The sequence below is a fragment of the Acanthochromis polyacanthus genome, chromosome 5 (assembly GCF_021347895.1).
Source record: "Acanthochromis polyacanthus isolate Apoly-LR-REF ecotype Palm Island chromosome 5, KAUST_Apoly_ChrSc, whole genome shotgun sequence".
Lineage (NCBI taxonomy): Eukaryota > Metazoa > Chordata > Actinopteri > Pomacentridae > Acanthochromis > Acanthochromis polyacanthus.
Genome location: NC_067117.1, coordinates 42,083,953 through 42,090,650, shown reverse-complemented (window position 1 = coordinate 42,090,650; position 6,698 = coordinate 42,083,953). Strand labels below are relative to the sequence as shown.

Sequence of the window (6,698 nt, the reverse complement as noted above, 5' to 3'; positions counted from 1 at the left end):
TATTTGACTTGTATAATCTGTTTATCTATTTATCTTAAGCTAATAACTTTTCTCCGGTAAGTCGCTGCCCTATTTTTCCAAGATAACACTCCTCTGACTCTCTGACCTGCTGCCTGAATGTGACATCGAGCCGTGTTCTTGTGAGTAATGTGTATTACCCTATCATGAGTACTTTTGACTCAAAGACAGACGTGTCTTTCTTGGAGTGGAGCTTTAATATACAGGCTTGCCATTCTTGAGTACAAAACGATGTGAAACTACAGGCGTTGCTTCTCCAGGAATAAAACAAAAAAAAAAGGCATGAAACGTGTGTGAATCGGAAGCTCCGTGTTGTTTCTCTGCAGGGGGAAAACCCTAGCAGCACATCCGGTGGAGTGACACGTCAAAATAAGAGCGGTAATTTCACAATAAAACTCTCTATGTTAAAATGCATTGAAATGCGCCTGAAAGGCAGAACAATAGACCCTGTGCACGTCAAAAATGCTAACTTCCGGGTTCTGACCGGGAGGGCTTCCAGGTCCTTCCGGAGGCTATTTCGCAGCATGGATAACATGGAATGAAAAAAGAAAAACACTGTTTTCTCGGCAAAACAAAAAATCAGATTTCAGCGTGTTCAAGGTCGATATGGGAGGTACTGTAGCGTACCATTATGTTCGGCTTCTGGTGTTTATAACGGTTCTATAAGCCTTCACCGTTTTCCAAAAGACTGGCAATTTGCGGGCTCAGTGGATTGCCAAAATTAGACGAAAAAAAAGTTTCACACTGAGCTGAGGATCGGGAATATTAGTGCATAGTCACTGATCAAACAGCAAATATCTGATAAACTATAACAACAATCCGTGCACTCTTCAATCATTTGTTATTCCGTTTTGACACCTAATCAAATATAGAGGAAATCCAGGCATTTGTCATTTTGTTCAAACAAAACTACAAATATAAAATGTCTTGCTGAACTCGACTAACCCTTTAAGCTGCAGTCAATTCCAGCCATTTTCAGTACAAAAAATCGCTAACATTCTATTTGTAAATAAAAATATGACGAGAAATACAGGGAATATTGGACGCGCATCGCGAGGTGCATTTCCTTGAAAAGGACCTATTCGTGGATTCTATACCGACTTCAAGACATGTTTTGGACAAAATATGTTACTGGCTTGTTTCGTCTGGATGTCCAAGGTTGGATTCATGAGAATCTAAGCTTTCCATCGGCGTATAGTGTTTGTATAATCGCGTTTGCAGTTTCAGACATTTAGCAAATTGCTTATGCAGATCTCAAAGTGTACCGCAGATGGGACACTGAAGCGCAACTGATGCGCAACGGGCTAAGTACCAAAGACTAAAGTGTAAAGTGGATTCTAGTAGCTAACTAAGCAAAAAATAGTAATGTATAAATACTAGAAAATAAAATGATAAGGTACATGTTTGGCAAGCCCTACAGTTAAGCTAGCGCTAGTTATGTAGGATGCGATGCCACTTACCGGGATATATAAAATTTGAATCCCTTTTCCCGTTTGCTTTGAGGAGCTGACGAAAAATCATCATCGAGACGATAAACATCGTCAACAGAAATTTTAGGCAAGTTGCCTAGGCATCTGGAAAAGTAAAGTGTACTGCTGGCTTCTTCCATTTTGACAGCGCTGTAAGCAGGACCGGAAGTAACTGTAGCACCCGGAGTTTTTCAACCGGAACTAGCACATGCTATCATGCACAGGGTCTATTTATTTTCCAAAGTTACAGGGAGCCAAAACGGAGGGCTGAAAGAGCCGCATGCGGCTCCGGAGCCGCGGGTTGCCGACCCCTGATTTAAACAAAATCATAATTTAGAATTACCCAAATCAGTGGTCTATGAAAACAATTCTGTATGTATAATCACAGCGCTCGATTAAGACGGTCGCCAGGTCGCCGCGAGTGCCGGGAATCATGGGAGGTTGATGACATCATACAAAGTGGCTGCCTCCATGAAGAAAAGATAATAGGCGGTTCAGCTCAATCGAGCGCTCGATTTAGATGGTCGCCAGGTCGCCATTTGCGACTAAAAACGTCGCAAATGGCGACCTTGCGACCGTCTAAATCGAGCGCTGTAATCATAAACAGCAAAGTGTAAAATATTATATGCTTGAAAAAGTGTGCATTTATTTTTTGTAATCTGATTCTGATAATATGAAACATTAACTACTCAGTTCATACACTGGAGGAGATACAGCTTGCACCTGGTACAACAACACTAGACAGCATTGCAGGGGAAGGTAAGTGTCATTGTAAAATCAGTTTAATCGATGTCCAGGGCTTTTCTGCTTCATAAATATCAGTTGAGACCTGATGTCTCTGACTTGGCAACTTCAACAAAGTAGATTATCAAAAGTTACATTTAAAAATATGTATAACATTGCACAGTTTGAAAGCGTGGGATCGTTTGTGATTTTTAACCAGTGTCTGGCCAACCGCCAAATGCTACTTTGCAGACATGTCACAGCTATGTTGTGTTTCTTGTAGACTTCTCTCCTTTGGATCATTCAACGTCCTCCCTCACGGATACTGACACGTCACTTTCTTCAAGTGGCAATGACCACGGCAGTGGAGTAGAATCAGGGATTCCCATTGGCACACGTACATCCAGCCCTGAAGTCACAACCAGGCCTCGCACAGAGGTTTCTGAGTCAGAGGCTGCAAAAGAGGTACTCATGGGAAGCAGATGTAATTTATATTGTTGACATCATAAATTGTCAAACTGAGTAACCCTCCTTAATCAGTGGTTGTAACTTATACTCCTAATCTTGATGGTATATTGTTAATGATTTCCCCAATAGATGGTAGAAAATGCCTTGTTTTGCGAACCTTGGGGTGAGGATGTCATTGCAGAGTACAACACAGAAAAGTCACTCACTCACCGCACCCGGAGACGGCTTGTGAACATTTTGGCTAGCCATATGACTGAAAGTCATGGGTGAGTTTTAAGTGCATTGTTAGATTGTGAACAATGTATTAAGAAATACAATGAATTTTAAAAATACATTACATTGAATTAAAGCCAGTGGAGCACTCTTCAATTGTATGGTTTGTATTTTAAGAATATGATCTTTACCTGTTCATATGAGCAGTAACATGTTTTGGAGTTTGACGGTCAGTTGGGGTATAAACTGATGTGGAATGTTGTTTCTTAAGGAGGATGCCTTCCCGTAAACATAAGGAGAAGTATGCCCTGGGAATGATAACACTCTTTCCTTCACTAAAGGATCCTTTTTCTCCAAAGGGCTATGTAAGTTAAACCATAACTACTTCCAGAAAATACACCAGTTTTACTGAAAATGGTTTGGGGATTTTAGTTTAAATGAGTGATTAATCACAGATACTTTCAAAGTAGTGTTGACATTTTACAGTCCGTATTTGTAACTGACACCACCCAAATCTAACAAAATAGTTGAACTGTGAGTATACTACAAAGTTCATAGTTGTTTGATCTTGGAATCAGAATAAATTTTGTCAATAGGATACTACACATGAAAATGGCAGACCTACTTTAAAGTGATTATGCTTTTCAGTAATTGTTTTACCACATTTTTTGTAAAATTGAATAAGACTTTAATGTTTTATAAATGTCTTGACAGGAGCACTTCTATGATGGGGAGAAAGGCACTGGATATTTAGCATGGCGCCTGAAGACCATGTCCAGGAATACAGGAAAAAGACCAGCCAAGACAGCTACAGTGGCTCAAGCACAAGGCCCAAAGCGCAGAAGATTGTCAACCACTTTGCCCGAGCAGCTTGATGGAGATGCCTGCAGAGAAGCCATATCATTTCTCATTCACTCTCGTGATGAAACAAGTGTGTTTCAGAAGATGAAGATGACCTTTCAATATCGCCAAGACTTGCATGACCCACACAGAACGACAGATGTCTTTAAAACATTTCCACAGTTTTTAGACGTCAAAGGGCTGGTGAGTTGCCCAGTTCATTTATTTACAGTTAACTTTTTTGTTTCTTGGATGAAAGTACAATACTCTAACCTTTTTGAAATGTGTATTTATATGCTTGCATGATCAACAGCTTAATCAAGACTTCAGTCTGCTGTTTGGAGCTGAAACAACTTCCAAGATGCTGGAGAAGTGGGACACAACTTTCAGGCCCGAGGTTATCGATGAGGCCAAACACCTGACTCAGTCAACTGAGCTGTGCCGACTTCTAAAAGCTGCTGAGAAACTGACCGAGAGTGATGACACCAGTAAGCTAATAGACAGAATTTATTTTCATCCATAACAGCAAGTGCTGGTTACTTTGGACATCACAGTGACAGTAATGGCTTATCTCTCCTCTGTTTCCTCCTGATAGCCTGGGACAGTGACATGGCTTCTCTGCTGCTCCTTCTCCATCTCCTGCCACCCACAGCTGGACGGAAGAGGACGAAGAGAAGTCCCAGTGATGCAGTGGACAAAATGTTGCACTTCCACAAGGTATTTTTATTATCCAGTTATCCATAATATTATATGCATTAACTCAATTTGAAATGCATAGTCAAACAAAAGGACTAAACCACACACACATACATACAACTTAACTTTAATGGTATAGACCAGGGGTCTGCAACCTTTAACACTCAAAGAGCCATTTCGACCAGTTTCCCACAGAAAAGAAAACACCGGGAGCCGCAAAATCCTTTTGGCATTTAAAATGAAGACAACACTGCATTTATCGCTTTTTTACCTCTATACCTTTGTTAATCAGTCGTGATTAATTAATTACAAAGCCTCTAATTAGATTCATTTTTTAAATTGTGTCCTTCCAATAATATTTATCTTACCTGGTTAATGTCATTTTTGCTCCTGGACCTCATATGTTACATAATGTTAGCTGGAAATCAATAATTTGCGAATGTCTATTTGACTTGTAAAATCTATTTATCTTAAGCTAATAACTTTTCTCCGGTAAGTCTCTGCCCTATTTTCCAAGACGACACTCCTCTGACTCTCTGACCTGCTGCCTGAATGTGACATTGAGTCGTGTTCTTGTGAGTAATGTGTATTACCCTATCATGAGTACTTTTGACTCAAAGACAGACGTGTCTTTCTTGGAGTGGAGCTTTAATATACAGGCTTGCCATTCTTGAGTACAAAACGATGTGAAACTACAGGCGTTGCTTCTCCATCTTCCCTACATCAACTTTGCGCTCTCATGTCCCAGCCAGGGGAAACCCCAGCAGCACATAAGGTGGAGTGACATGTCAAAATAAGAGTGGTAATTTCGCAATAAAACTATATTAAAATGCATTGAAATGCGCCTGAAAGGCAGAACAATTTATTTTCCAAAGTTACAGGGAGCCACAACAGAGGGCTGAAAGAGCCGCATGCGGCTCCGGAGCCGCGGGTTGCCGACCCCTGGTATAGACCCTAGTGACCTGTTAAACTTGATAGTGTAAGATGTTGGTGTTCTATTTTTTTTCCTTTCTGTTTTTAGTCATGCTGCAGCCTTGATGAACACCTTCAGAAAAGAGATGGTAGACAACCATACATCCTTGCTGTTGGTCGAACCAGGAACAGGATCGACACTTTCTACATTGTTGTGGACAAACAGCTCATCCCCTGCCAAGCCACCAGCTCACTGGGTGCGTTTGATGAACTGTTTAAATCGCACTACGTATTCAACCTGTCGTACAACGAGTACCTGGGCCAGCTTTTCACTTTTTTTTACAAACAACAGTGTACAACATTGATGTGGCAACAACAAATGAGTCTCTTAGAGTTCGTGAGTTGCGGGCAAAAGTCCTAAACTAAGTTACTTAAATGTTTAAGTGTTTTATTTGTAATGCTGTTTTTGCTCACTGCCATTCATTAATCTCGCATGTAAGACTTAATCACAGTTTTTATCCTCGCACCAGGTTCAAGTTAGTTTGTGCACAAGGTTGTTGTAGGCGTCAGTTTTCAACATATGCAGGTTTCAAAAAACATTTAATTAGTTCTCATGAGACGGATTCTTAAAGGCCAGCGCCATCTAAGTCTGATTTTCAAGTGTTTCAAGGTCCTTGTACCTCAGAAATTGCCGGAACAAGTGTCATGCAGAACCCAGAGTCTGAGTGTTGTGAGAACAGTGGATCAGATCAAAGAAGTAAAGAAATTACAGAAAATGTTTGTGCATCAATTATTGCCAAACTACAAGGTAGTGGCATAGCAAACAGTGTTGTGTCATCAGTTGTTAGTGATTTGGAAGAACTTGCAAGTGGACTCCACTCTCAGGTTAAGCAGCAAGTACTGTCTGCTGTGCCTCAAGATAATCCTGTAAGGGAAAAATTGGAAAAAGATCTGGAAACTTTTGAAAACCCATTTGTTAACTTCAATACTGAAAGTAAAAGACTGAATTATTTCAATAAGAGAGAGGAATATAAACCACCTTTCGTCAAAATTGACAGCTTCCAATCAGAAGCTGCCACGTCACAACTTTGACAGGTGGCCCCGCCCCCTTTTTACCGGAAGTCCCGCCTTACCACGTGCTCTTTTACAGGAAGTCCCGCCTTACCACGTGCTCTTTTACAGGAAGTCCCGCCTTACCACGTGTTATTTTAGAATGTGTTTTTCCTGGAAGACCCTTCCCCTCGGACGCCAAAGTCAGGTCTGAAGTGTCTCCCTAACCCTCAGCGGCTTATCTATGCGGTGCAGATGCGCCCCTCCCCCTCCCCTCCCTCCCTCCCGGGTCCGAACTGTCAAAAAGTA

The 6,698-nt window shown here is 41.1% G+C and overlaps 1 long non-coding RNA gene across 1 annotated transcript; it reads left to right on the top strand.

The window, feature by feature from the left end:
- Positions 1-2,524: 2,524 nt before the first annotated feature.
- On the top strand, positions 2,525-4,213 carry LOC127533967 (uncharacterized). The gene is made up of 3 exons (XR_007941865.1): positions 2,525-2,675; positions 2,808-3,256; positions 3,606-4,213. It is a non-coding gene; the product is annotated as an uncharacterized LOC127533967 (long non-coding RNA).
- The last annotated feature ends 2,485 nt before the right edge of the window (positions 4,214-6,698 follow it).